The sequence below is a fragment of the Mustela lutreola genome, chromosome 10, assembly GCF_030435805.1.
Source record: "Mustela lutreola isolate mMusLut2 chromosome 10, mMusLut2.pri, whole genome shotgun sequence".
NCBI lineage: Eukaryota > Metazoa > Chordata > Mammalia > Carnivora > Mustelidae > Mustela > Mustela lutreola.
Genome location: NC_081299.1, coordinates 20187808 through 20201516, shown reverse-complemented (window position 1 = coordinate 20201516; position 13709 = coordinate 20187808). Strand labels below are relative to the sequence as shown.

The window sequence follows — 13709 nt, the reverse complement described above, 5'->3', positions numbered from 1 at the left end:
GTCTGGGGGTGTGGGTAGAGTGGGGAGAGGCCTGGGTAGGCGTCTCGGGGCAGGGCGGGGGGGCGGCGATGAGGACATTAGCACTCGGGCAAGGGGAAGGGGTACAGAAGTGAGAAGGAGGATTTAAGGACAAGATCAGGCACCCCAATAAGAGGAAGTTGGGATTCAGGAAGGCGCCTGGGGTTAGATGTTGGGGACAGTCTTCGGGAAGAGGTGGGGTGCTCGGGTGGGGAACCCACTCGGACATTCAGTAACTGAGATGGTTGGAGAACCCTAGGTTGGATGGGGCCATCTGGTTCAGTTCGTCAAATATTTATTTCCCTTGCCTGTGCTAGGTCCTGGGCAGGTGCTACCTGAATCCCCGGAAACACTCACCCCATGACCTCTTGCCAGGGAGGACATTTGCATGGCCCCGTGGGAGATGAGTGGAGAGTGAAAGAAGCAGGGTGGATAATTGGCCTCCAGGGCCCACCCAGGGTGCTGACCCAGCCTGGCTAGCTAGTTTCTCTAGGAGCCACATTTACTTCAGGGTGCCTGGCCAGGGCCAGGCTGAGGGTGTGGTCACTATATCTTGGTTACACTCTGCAAGGGCTTTACAAAATGGTCTGAAGTGTCTTTCCTGGTCTCCTTCAGGGCCCACCCAAAGATTATTTTTCACTGTCTCTGACCCGAGGCGGGGCTCACAGTGGTCGGAGGCAAGTGGGATGGGGATCCGGAGGTGGACAAGGAAGGCTGAGGTCCTGCTTGTGCCTGACCAGCCCCCACCCACCCAGCGGCTCCATCCCCAGGCTGGATAGTTCCTGCCTAAGAAAAGCCAGTCTCCCTTTCCTACAGCCAAATGCTTTTCCAAGAGTTCAGTTAAATTTTGCTGGATGTTTTGATCCTGTGTTTTATCAGGCATGGTGTCCTCATGAGGTAGAGTCAAAGTTTTAGTATTCTCAAGGTTTTGTTTTCAGAAACGGAAAATAAAAGAGGGGAAATGCCCCCAAAATGGGTTAAAAGGGACAAGGTCAGAGGAATCATTTTTTCAAAGCACAAGGTACTCCAGGAAACACAGCCACAACTGGCCTATCAGATCCCACTGCTTGGACAGTTCTGTTTGGACAGAATTGCCCCGGATGTGGTGGGTGCTGGGGAAGTGGCCTAGGGGCCTGTCTGAGCCCTTCGCCCTCCACCCCTGCTGCCACCGCAGCCTCTTGGGAGAGCCTCTTCCTGGAGAAGGAACAGCAGGGCTCCTGGAAAGTCCCATCCCTGTGCTGGGGAGGCCATTCAAGGCCAGGGTGACTCCAGGTCCTGAAGTTGTGTCAGTGGAAACTTATTATCCCCTTTCTGCCTGACCCCAGGTCCCTTGGTGCCTGAAGGTGGCCAGGGGCAGCACGTGGGAATTAGGAGGCCTAGGGAAGGACCATTCCCCAATTGGCCATCAACATGCTTCGTGTCCTTGACCACACTTTTACTCCCTCTGGCCCTGGGCCTCTGTTTCCCCATCTGTTCAAGAAATTTGGCTTTGATCATCTCGTAGGTTTTGCAATTCTGCGTGGCATGGACAGTGGACCAAACTTTCTCTTTTTTTTTTCCTTTTTTTTTTTTTTTTTTGGCAGCATATTTTCCTCCTAATGAAGCCAGGCCAAGATTAAAATGGCCTTCCATTCCCCATGCGCCTCACTGCAAGCCGCAGAGCTGCAGATCTGAAGCAGGCCAGGGAGAAGCTGCTTAGGGTTTAAAATGTCAAACTCTTGATCCTCCTCACTGGAGGGGAGATGTCTCGTGGATAATCCAGAAATGTGAAATAATCCAAAAACCGTTCCTCCTGGGCTCTGGATGGGAAAATAAAACGAGTGTGGGGGCTGGGTGTTTGAGCAGGTCACAGCTCAGTGAGATACATAATGGAACCATCCAGTGAGGCCTGAACACAGGAGGAACTGGGATGCCATCCAGCCCCACATTCTGGCCACACTCCCCACTCAGGGCTGGGAGTTGATAGTGCTGTCCTCAGACTGATGCATTCAGTTCTGGAGACATCTGTCCATCCCCTGCCACGAAGCAGGCACTGGGGACACCCCACTTAGCACCACAGATGAAGTCCTGGTCCTCAGAGGGCTTTCAGTTGAGAGAGAAAGACAGTATGTAGGCTGACACAAGGCATTTGGTAAGGATTATCATAGGAAGGGCTGCGAGGAGATTTCGGGAGCCTGCAGCAGGCTGACCAGATCCTGAAGTCGACACCTGAAGGATGAAGGGACACCGGCTAGACAGGGAGTGGGAAGGGCATTCTGGGCAGAGGGAACAGCAGTGGGTGAAGCGGGGGGCAGGAAGGAGCTCAACCTTGAGGAACCGATAAGAGGATAGTAATTACTCATTGAGTGAGCAGGCAAAGCAGGCAGGGTCAGATCATGTGGGCAGGGCACCGGAAGGAGTTTGAACTATATTCCAAACCCAGTGGGGAGCCACTGAAGTTATCAGCTAGAAGGCTAACCCCCATACCCACACATACAGCACACACACACACCCCCGCCCCAGAGCAAGGGCTGAAGGAGGGAGACCTCATTCGCCAGCAGGCAGTGAGCATTTGGGTGTTGGGCACTGGAGAAGCACGGGTTCAGCTCCACCCCACATCTTGAGCCTTTTGCTGCCTGTCCTGATGCCAGGCACAGAGGAGACAAAGCAGACACGGTCCTGTCCTCAAGAGTTCAGCATCCACCCCGGGAAGATAAAACAGGTACACAAAGAACCGGAAAACAGCTGGTGGCAAGTGGCAGGTGCCCAAAGGCAGGGAGAAACAAAGTTTGTGTACTAGGAAGGTGGGTGCTCAGGTCACAGGTCATCTCTCAAGAGTTTTTGGTGAGAAAAGGGACCTACGTCTGTGCTGGGCCCTTCATGCAACACTGCCCCACTAAGCCTTCATGGCAGGCTGGAAACGGTAGTGCCTGCCCCTTGTCACCCCATCAGAGAGTTGAGGAAGTGGGTGCAGCTGGGAAGCTTGCCCAGGGGATCCAAAGTTAGTCTGGTGGAGTCGGGATTCGAACCCAGTAATGCCCCTCCCACCCAGAACCTGGGTACCCTGCCATACCACTCTCTGAACACCCCACACCTACTGATTCCCCATCTGCAAAATGACACTTTGGTTGGACACTCAAATGTTTCAGGGTCTGACATTTTATTTTATTTTTTAAGATTTTATTTATTTGAAAGCGAGAGAGAAAGCATGGGGGGGGAGGGTCAGAGGGAGAAGCAGACCCCCCGCCGAGAAGGGAGCCCAATGCGGGAGTCAATTCTGGGACTTTGGATCATGACCTGAGCCAAAGGCAGTTGCCCAACCAGATGAGCCACCCAGGTACGCTGGGTCTGACATTTTAAGCGGATTTTGAGGTTCTGTGGAAGACGCTGCATTTAAGCTCAGCTTTGAATAGGCAAGATTTGGATGGACAGAGACTTGAGGGGAAAGGTGTTCTAGGCAGAGGTAACTGTGGGCAAGGGGAGGGTCACACCCCACTATGAATTAGAAGAGGAAAGCCCAAGGGAGCCAGAATGGAGAATGTGGAACCCCCTTGGTCTGGGAGCTGAGCTGGTAGAACAGAGGGAAGAGGAAGAGGGCGGGGAGTGCTGGGGTCCCAGCGCAGACCTCTCCAGACCCTGAGGTGGAAAACCCAGCTAGGGAGACCGACTCCACATTGGGCCCTCATAGCTGAAGTCAGTCCTACCACACCCTGTGCCATTGGGAAGGGCCCTCCAAGGTGCTCAGGAGTCCCCCTCTCCGCCTTATTCCCTCTCCGGCATGGACCTGAGGCCAAGAGAAATGTCACAGGTCCTCCAAGGTTACACCAGCCTGGGGCCCAACCAGAGCAGGAAGCAGTTTCCAAGGCCTCCGGCCAACCAGGGTCAGCAGGCATGCCCGGACCTGGGCCAGGCCCCAGTTGCTCCGGGCTTTGTCTCTTCTGCGTCTTGAAGCCTTAAGAGGTCACTTGATCTTGCCTCTGGCTCTGAGCAAGGAGCCCTCACGTCAGGGGTCAGCCATTCCTGCCCTGCCTCTTGTGGGCTTCTCTTCACACTCTGAAGTCGTCCTCCCTCCCATCCTATGTCTTGCCTCTCCCGCGGCCATTTTCAGGCCAAGCCTTCTTGTTCTAAGCCTTCATTTCCTGGAAATACAATCTCCCTGTGAACATACTCTCTCACACTCCTCCTCTCCCATCTCCCCACATCCCTGTGGACCCGGAAGAGCCCAAGGGAGTGAGGCCCTGGAAATGGAGGGGGCCAGCGAGGAGCATGCCGGAGGCACAGACCAGCGTTTGTGCAGGGCCTGGTTCCATCCCTTACCAGTTACGTGACCTGGTGAGTCACATCACCTTGCTGTGTCTCTAGTGAGAATTAATGAGATTACCCATGAAGCCCGGTCCCTGGCACACAGTAAGCATGTAGTCAGTGGATGGTACATGGGTGGACGAATGCCTCCCACCAGCTGAATTTTGTCACCCAGTCTGTGTGACTCATACACACCTCTGACCCTTTCCTCCTCGCTCAGGACTCTGTGGGTAGCCAGCCTCCTTCACCTGCTGTCCCTGTTGTCTCGTAGGAAGGATTTTGTGTCTCACGTGGGTGTGGGTCCTTTGGTGGGAGGCTCTGAATCACCACCTAGTTTTTGGCCTTAGCAACTGGGCTGATTCCTCCCTGGGGGGCCCCCGAGGCAAGGTAAGTCACCAATACATATACACCCCGCCCCCTGCCAAGGGACCTAAAGCCTGATGGGCAGCAGGACCCAGACCTCTACATGACCCCCGTCAGCCAGAAACCCTTCCCACGCAGGTCCTTACATCAATCCCCTCTCTCGGTGCCTCGTGTCTTTGTAAACACGCCATGGTTATATCTTGGCGGACTTGCCATCTTTGTCGCCATCACTTTTGCTGCCGTAGTGCCCTCTGTGCTAGAGGGCAGGGCGAAGTAGGTTAAGTCTGTGCTCAACACACGTGAACACCAGCCACCTGCCCCAGGCCAGGCACTATATCTGCTGCTGGGGAGACCACGGAATGTGACCAGCGGTGTCCTGCCCTCGTGGAGTTCACGGGCTGTCAACAGGTGTCCACTGAAAGTCTCCGTGGGAGCATCATTCTCCAGGACAGGGTCTGAAATGGGCCCCCTGGAAATTCCAGGGACCCCCCACCTTGAACCATGAGCAGGGCAGGCTGCAAAAGCTTCCTGGAGCCAGAAATTCAGAAAATGAGTCTTGGGGGCGTCGGTTAAGTGTCCGATTCTTGATCTCAGCTCGGGTGTTGATCTCTGGGTTATGAATTCAAGCCCTGCGCTGGATGTAGAGCCTATTTTATTTTAATTTATTTATTTATTTATTTATTTATTTATTTATTTTTCAAGATTTTTTTATTTCTTCATGTAACAGAGAGAGAGATCACAAGTAGGCAGAGAGGCAGGCAGAGAGAGAGGAAGGGAAGCAGGCTCCCTGCTGAGTAGAGAGCCCGATGCAGGACTGGAGCCCAAGACCCTGAGATCACCACCCAAGCCGAAGGCAGAGGCCCAACCCACGGAGCCACCCAGGTGCTCTGAGCCTTTTTTTTTTTTTTTTTTAAGATTTTATTTATTTATTTAACAGAGAGAGAGAACACAAGTAGACAGAGCAGCAGGCGGGGGGTGGGGGTGGGGGGGAAGCAGGCTCCCTGCTCATCCCAGGACCCTGAGATTATGACCTGAGCCAAAGGCAGAGGCTCAACCCACTGAACTACCCCAGTGCCCCGCCTATTTTATTTTTTTAAAAAAAGAAAGTGAAAAAAGAGAAAGTGGGTCTTGAACAAATTTAAAGCTTCAGAACTGTAGTCCTGGGTCAGTCATCCAGTGGCTGCCGTGTTGCTGCCCTGAAACCTGCCCCCAGCCCCCATCTGTTCCCCTCATTGTGGCCCCCAGAGTGCTAGTTCTTCAGCATTTCTGGACGCATGGTGTCTGGAGTCCCCCAGATATTTACTGGATGAATGGATTCCAGCCCATTTTCTCCTGTGCCTCCATTGCTTCCCATCTGTCGACTGCATCCCCTCCACACACACACACACACCCCGCCCCGCCCCGCCCCTCCAGTCTCCTTGCCTGCAAAGTAAGGGCCCAGCCACTAGCCTGGTATTCCAGATATTCTGCTCTTCCTTTTCTGCCCTGACCTCCTCCTCACATACCATCCCTTTCCCGCCCTAGAATGTGGAATTAGGAGGGAGCTTTCTTTACCCCAGTGTGCCCTGTGCCTTGTCCCTAGCTTTCCCTGGTCTGGGCTCCCCCTTTCCTGCCCACCATCCATCTCCCACCTGTCAGTTCCTATCTTTCATTCACGTGTCACCTCCTCCAAGAAGCGCTCCAGGATCTTTCCCAGGCCCACTTAATCTCCAGCCCTTTATGCATCCATGACAGCCCTTCCCAGGAATGTCCTCACCACATCATCGGCTCCTTTAGTCTGGTTGCTCACTGCTGTGCATGTTCCCTGTCTTCCTAAGCTCCCCCATGACCTGTTCAGCCCCCTACTTTACTTAAAGACTGAATCCCAGAGAGGGAGAGGACTTGCCCTAGGTGACACAGCACACCCAGCTCAGACGCTCACGCGTTCTCTCTGACTTCTGCTCTACTGCCTTGTTTGTGTTAGACCCCTTTCTGGAGGGCAGAGATCTGCAGGTGGAAGTGAGACCATAGCTCCCGGCCTGGCAGTCAGTGGGCGTGAATACCTGTCTGCTGGTCGCTGGAATGAGTGCACGGATGTGTGCGCCTTCTGGGGGGAGAGCTGCTCTCCGTGGACGGCCTGATTTATACGTGAGCTGAGCACTGCGAGTGCCTGCTCAGCTAGCCCCTGATGATGCTCCCAGTGCAGCCCCTCCTGACAGGCAGAGACCGCTTCCCACCTCGGCACCTCAGCCAATAAAACTGCTGGGCCCTGAGGACTCTGTAGAATGTGGCTCTGCAGTCCTCGATTATAGAGGCACTAAAAGGTTAAGTCTCAGGAACAATGGCTGGTGTCCTGGGGCGCCAGGCTCAGGCTGGCACTGGGGATAGAGAGGTACCGCATACAGGTCTCTGCCCTGGAGGAGCGTGGAAGGGAATGAGAAGTGCACCAGTAGCTATGGTAACAGGGTGGCCTTAGGAGGCATCCTGGAGGTGTGCAAGACCTGAGCTGGACCGCGCCGAGCCGCTCAGACTTAGAGCGGTCATCACTCTGGCATTCAGTCAGCACCGTCTCGACCCCAGCGTGTGCTGGGCACCGTGCTCAACAGTGGCCTGAAAAGCAAGGGTTCCTCCTGCCAAGGCAGGGTTAGGTGCCCCGCTTGGTGCTCCTGGAGCCCTCCGGACATCCCTTGGCACCTCCCCCATCTCTCTGCCTTGGGATTGCTGGTTCTGGGGTCTGCTTTGCTTCCCTCTAGACTCCATGAGCCCCTCAAGGGCAGGGGCCAGATCTGCCTCCTGCGCTGTGTCCCCATTGCCCAGTGTGGGGCCTCGCCTGGCACCACAGCCTTAGTTCTGTTTTGTGGAGTTGAACCCAGTGAGGTCAGGGTCTCACGGGGCTACGGGGGATCCTCCCTTCTCCCGGCTCAGGACCCTCTGGAGTTGACTCTCTCCCCAGCCCTCACCCCCACCATCCCCACCATCCCCCAGATGCTGGCCAAGTCCTGAAAGGTGGGGAGGGCAGGGGGAGGAGGAAGGTGAGACTGGGAGGGCTGAGCAGAGGGCGGAAAAAGCCTCCCTGCTGCCTGGCCGCAGGCACCGCGGGAACAGTTCTGGCAGGAGCTGCCTGCTGGGCTGAGATCACCATGGAGACCTGGCTTGGAGAGGGTCACTGGCAGTGGCTAAGGGCCGGAGGGGGCGGGGGCAACAGGGATTTGTGCAGAGGCTCCCAGCCTGCCCCGGGGCCCTTCTGGGGAGCAGGGAAGGCTGGGGCTTAGTATAGTCCACTTGCTGAGTGGTTTGGGGCAGCCAGTCCTGAATCTCCCCCTCACTTGTCACCCAGGCACACTCTACCTGTCGCCCCAGCAGAGGTTCCTTAGCTTGGCAGCTGTTCTTCAGCCGAAGTAAAGCTGCCCTACAGAAAAGGCCTCTAGCCCACCCCACCCCCCCCACGCCCTGGCTGAACACATTCCCCAGATATAGTCGTCCTGGCCCTAATGGATACCCTCCTTATGGCTCCAGGTGGTCTGCTTATCACCCGAACTGGAGGACTGTCCATCCCATTGGCACCCCTGGCCCCAAGAGCTGCTTTTCCACCATTTGCCCCGGTTCTGATGCAACTGCACCCTAAGAGGCGCACCCCTTCCCCCATCCTCCGCTCCATCCTCCATCCTGGATGGATACTCTATCCTCTGCTCCCTCGCTCCCTGCAGCCTCTGCTTGCCACCTGGGCTGATAGACTGGGATGGGGGCTGCCTCTACCTATTGGGAGCCCACCTGGTTCCCCTGGCCTTGGGTCGGGGGTGGGGGGAGTCCTGGCAAGTCCAGCCTCAGGACAAAAATCTTCCCCAGGGCTGACTGCCCAGCAGACAGCAGCCGAGGCTGAGCAGAATTTAAATGTGGCCCTGTTGGGAAGGGGAGCCAAGAAAGGACAAGAGGAAAGGCTTTCTGTGGCCGCCTGCTTCCTGCAGGCGTGGGGGAGGGGGGGTGTTCTGCTAGGGGGTGTTAGAAGGCAGTTGTAGCTCCCCCCACCCCTTAATTCTGGTGGGCTGGTCACTCACCGAGTGCAGGGACAGGGTCTTGAGAATAACGGAGTCCATCCCTGTCCCTCTGGGCATCTTCCCACTAGCCTCTGCAAAGCCTGGAGAAGGGATACTTCAGAGCTCCAGCATCTGGTGACTGTAGGGTCTGGGAGCTTGGAAGTTTCTGAGCCTCAGCAGCCAAACACAGATGGTATTGTGTTAGGCCATTTCTTTATTCCTTTATTCAGACAAACATCCCCGTCACCTTGCCTTTGGAAGGAACCGAACGGCATTGGAGGGCACAGGGAAAGGGTTGGAATTAGAAGAAATGAAAGTGCACAGGTGTGCAGTTCATACCTGTCTGTGCTCAAGCCCTTTGCTCCCCACTGTGTCATTCCTCAAATAGCCTAGCTTGGAGGAATTACTAAACTCATTGTTACATGAGGAAACCGAGGCTTGGGGCACCTAGCTGGCTCAGGCCCCAGGAAAATAATAATGGTGTATAATCAGCATCATTTCTTATGTTTCCTGTACCAGGCTTAAGCCATCTTAAGCCTCTGAATCCTCCCAACAAACCTATGGGATAGTTTGATTATCAACTTTTTACAGATGAGTAAACTGAGGCTCATGGAGATGCACTGACTTGCCCAGCATCCTAGAGCTGTCCAGGGGTGGTGCTGGCATTCGAACTCAGCTGTGTCTGACTCAAGAGCCCAAGTCTCTGGCAGATTGCGCTGCCCGGAAACCCAACCCCTCGCCAGGAGCCTCCTTCCCCTCTCAGGGAGGCGGGCTGTGGATACAGACCTGTTTTACAAATGGGGAACCTGAGTTCCGAGAAGACCAGGAACAGTCCATTGTCTCACTAGGGGCTATTTGGAGTGCTCCGGGAGAAGGAACAATGTGATTAGCTTCTCCCAGAATCCTGGTAGGAACTGAGTGGGGGTCCCACTCTTAGCCTCTCTGTTCTTAGAGCTCAGTGTCTGTGCCCACCACTGACTTCTGCTTCTTCTTTTGTGTTTCTTTGCAGCTTTCAGAAAACCAACGCCAAGATCCCTCCCAGCGTCCGCATTGTCCTCTGGCAGGAGCGCTTGCCCCTCCACCTCCCCCCCCCACCCCACCTGTCCCCCTTGCACTACCATCTCCCCACCCCACCCCTCCCCGCCCATCTCCTCCACGCAGAAGCCGAAGGTGAGCCCTTTCTGCACAAAACCAGCAATTGTAAATACTTTTTAAAAATGTACAAAACTTAAAAACAAAACACAGTTTTAGAAAAAGACAAAAAAAAAAGAGAGAGAGAGCGAGAGAGCGCGCGAGCGTGTGCAAGAGGTTGCGAGCGGGGGCCCCCCCGAGGTGTCCAGAGCCCCTGCAAGTATGCACTGAGACATTTATCTACAGGTCGTTTGACAAAAATGAACAATATCCTATTTATTGTATATACTGTTTTATTATAAATCGTGGATTGTATATTGCATTCTGTAAACCTGCTGTGGTCCCGTGGTGTGCAAATTCGCATGGTGGGGGGGAGGGGCAGAACCTCTTGCGGGAGCTTTTTTTTTTCCCTTTCTTTCTTATTTTTCACTCTTTTGGGTTTTCTCTTCTGTTGTTGTTGTTGTTTTCTGTTTTGGCAGGACACACCCAAAGATCCAAGTTTGTATTAAAAAGAAATGAAAAAAAGCAAAAAAAAAAAACAAAAAAAAAAACACCTCGTGTCTTGTGAAAGGGGGTGAGGGGGTGAGTGAAGGGTGGATGGAATGGAAGGCATGGTTGGGTTTTGTCACCAGACACTGGCTCCCCAGAATTGAAATACCCCTTCATGTGTTCCCACCTTCTGCCAGAGATCTGAGACAGCTTTGCATTGGAGGGTACCAGACCCCTCCCAGATTACAGCCCAGGCCCTGGGTCTCCCCTGCCGCAAGGGGATCCCAGCCTGCTCCCCAGGGCTTCTTGGCCCCTGCCCATGCTTTAGGTCCCAGACCCAGGGATTCTGCCTCCTAGACCCTGTCTTGGTCCTGGGTCTCCCCTGATTCTGAAACCCATGTTGTGTCCCATGTCCTAGGATCCCACAAGTACAGGAATGCTGGCGTCTTAGACCCCTCTTCTCCCCTTCTCCCCTCAAGTCCTATGTGTCCTCTCCTGGAGGGATCCCTGTTATAAATCAGGTCTCGAAATTTCTTTGCTTCTGGACCCTCTCATTCCATCCTAGATCCCAGGTCTCTTGACTCCAGCCCTTTTTTCTTTTTTCTTTTTAATTTTTTTTTTTTCAGCGTAACAGTATTCATTGTTTTTGCACCACACCCAGTGCTCCATGCAATCCGTGCCCTCTCTAATACCCACCACCTGGTTCCCCCAACCTCCCACCCCACCCCACCCCCCCACCCCGACTCCAGCCCTTTCATTTGTACTGTGTCATCCCAGCTTCTGGGCCCTACAGTTCTCCTCTGTTTCAGGGGACACCTGTCTTTGAGATGCTCATGCCTTCCTAAGCCCAAGAACTCTTATGGGGGAACCCCTTTTCCCACAAGGACTGGAGTACCCCCTGTTTATCTCTCATTCACCCCAGGTCCTTTGGCTTTCAGGCCCCCATTTTGCCTCAGCACACCTGATGTACCTGCTTCTGCCTGTGCAAAGTCCAGAGTTTGACTAGGCCAGTAACCCCAATATTTCTGCCTTCCCCATTCTTACCCTGAACCCCAAATGCTGGGTCTGTTTCCTCCCAGCATTTGTAAACTATGTATAAAGAAAACTCAATCCTGTGCATATTTCTGGTGGACCTGGAAAGGCTAAATTGTTCCCCACTCCCTGACTTTGGGAGCTCTTGACTGCCCTTAATCAAATTAATGCCCACTTTGGGCTGCCTGGTCTTTAGCAAGCAGCTTTTCCCATAGATCAGCTGCTGATTGTGGCTCTCTGTCTCCCCACTGAAGATCAGGGAGACCCTGAGGAACCCTCTGAGAGACACACACCCCCAGCTTCTGGGGACCCTTACCTGAGAGAGGATGTCTGAGGATTCAGATGGGGCAGGTAAAACAATCCCCCAAAACCACAGCCTCTCTGCCGAATGTGAGGCTTATCCACCCCCCCCAAGTCCCTCTATGTGTCCCCAACTCTCAGATGAAAACATTGTCACCACACTCCCTGGTGAGGCAAAGACAACACAAGCTCAAGGCCACAATCTAGTATGCTGTTGCAAGCGGAGGCAGGGAGCAGTAAGACCCAGTAAGAGTCGGGAAGGGGATCTTTTGTTCCCAGAGGAGTAAACAGCATGTGCAAAGGCCTTGGGGTGGGGGCGGTGGGGCAGGTGGCCACCACAGTAGGTAGGTCTGCACTTTGTGCAGGGGGAGAGGACCGGGAGGGGGCTTTGGCAAGGTCACTTTGGGGCCCAGAGGAGGCTGGTTGGAGTAGGTGGCATGGAAGAAACCAGTGCAGGAGGTGACAGAAGCTTGTTTTCAGCCCCTGAATCGCCTACAGGGAGAAAATAAGTGTGTTCGTCACTGCTGAGGAAGCAGAAGCAGCTTGGGGTCACTGTCCAGGTTGGGGCAGGTTGGGGGGGCGGTGCTCTGAAGGCTCCGTAGGGGGAGGGTGCCCAGAGGAGTTTCTGTGAGGAAAGGGACAGGAGGGGGAATTCAGTGGAAGGGACTAGGGCTCTACTTGAAATGGGGAGAGAAGGAATGAAAGCTTGTGTGCCCAGGAATTGGTGGGGGTTGGGAGGGACAGCCCATGAAGGAAATGGGAGTTTAGGGAGGTGATTATAGCCCAGCGAGGGGGCTCATTAACTTGAAGAGGGTTTTGGAGGAAGGTGGGGATTCACTGCAAAGAGTAGAGCTACAGTTTCTGGGCTGGGAGAAAATGTTGGAGAGGGAGCTCCTGGAAAGTGAAGTTGGGGGGGTGGGTGAGGAGAGAACAGGAGCTCAGGGAAAGGAGGGGCTCAGTCTGTGGCTTAGTAAGGGGTGAGGAGGGCAGAGGTGCATCTTGGAGAGCAGACTTGGGAGATCTGCCAGGACCAAGGGCCCAGCCTTTGGGATGGAAGGCTCTCTGACCCTGTCCAGGTGGGTGGGGCAGGGATGGGGGGGGTCACCCTATTCTGATCTGTTCTTTCAGAAATTTCAGCCTTACCACAGCCACAGCCCTGCACCTGATTGCAAAAAGCATCAAGACAATGTGGGTCCCAGATGTTTGGGTTTCACCACCATTAGTAAATACTTCCCTGTTTTTATTCCTTAAAACAATCCTTGAGGTAGAGAAGATACTCATCCCATTTATAGATGAGAAGACAGGTTCAGAGACCTGGAGTAAGTGACTTGTCCAAGATCACATGGGAAGTGGGAAGAAGTAGTCTGAGACTTCCTCTTTCATAACAATTTAAAGAAAAAAATCCTGCTGAAAAAATTCACACAGAAAAAAGATTCACTTAAAGGTTAAGTAAAAAAACAAGAATAGGAAATCATTTCTTTAATTATGTGCCAGGTACTATTCTAAACTATATAAAATTCATGCCATCTCCACAACAATTCTATGATAAGGCTTTATTGTAATTATTCTCCTGTTTTACAGACCGGAAACTCAACTCATAGAGAGGTAATTTACAAAGACCACTCATTGTGATAAAAGGAGAGTTCAAACCCAAATAATTTGTTGTCGAGTCTGCTTGCTTTGCTGTCCTATTAAAAGTGAAAACCCACTCTACTCACATCCCTGGTAATAACCCACATGTCTACATTTTCAGGTCCATTCATGGAGATCAGTGGTTCTCAGCCCAGAAGTTCTGATTTCATTGGGCTGGATGGGGTCTGGGCGATGAAATTTTTAAAAGCTTACACTGATGGTTCTGATGTGCCAAGTGGAGAACCACTAACCCAGCTATTGTGCTGAGTGTTTACACACAAGCAGCTACCTGTGTGCACACACCTATATTTAATGTGTTATCCTAGGTGTTCAGGTGTTTGTAAGATGCTTTTCTTGTGTATGCACTGTGGTATCCATTAGTGCTTTTCACCGAGTGGCTGTAAATTACTATGGGTTTTCCGAGTGACTGTTAGAGGCACTGTAAACACA

General features: G+C 53.3%; 1 protein-coding gene across 8 annotated transcripts in view; it reads left to right on the top strand.

Moving 5' to 3' along the window:
* AHDC1 (AT-hook DNA binding motif containing 1) overlaps positions 1–9752 on the top strand; it is a 63470-nt gene extending 53718 nt beyond the window's left edge. For all 8 annotated transcript variants that reach the window (XM_059135226.1, XM_059135227.1, XM_059135224.1 and 5 more), the window contains one exon: positions 9685–9752. The gene's annotated coding sequence lies outside the window, so the exon portion shown is untranslated. The remainder of the gene's footprint in view (positions 1–9684) is intronic.
* The last annotated feature ends 3957 nt before the right edge of the window (positions 9753–13709 follow it).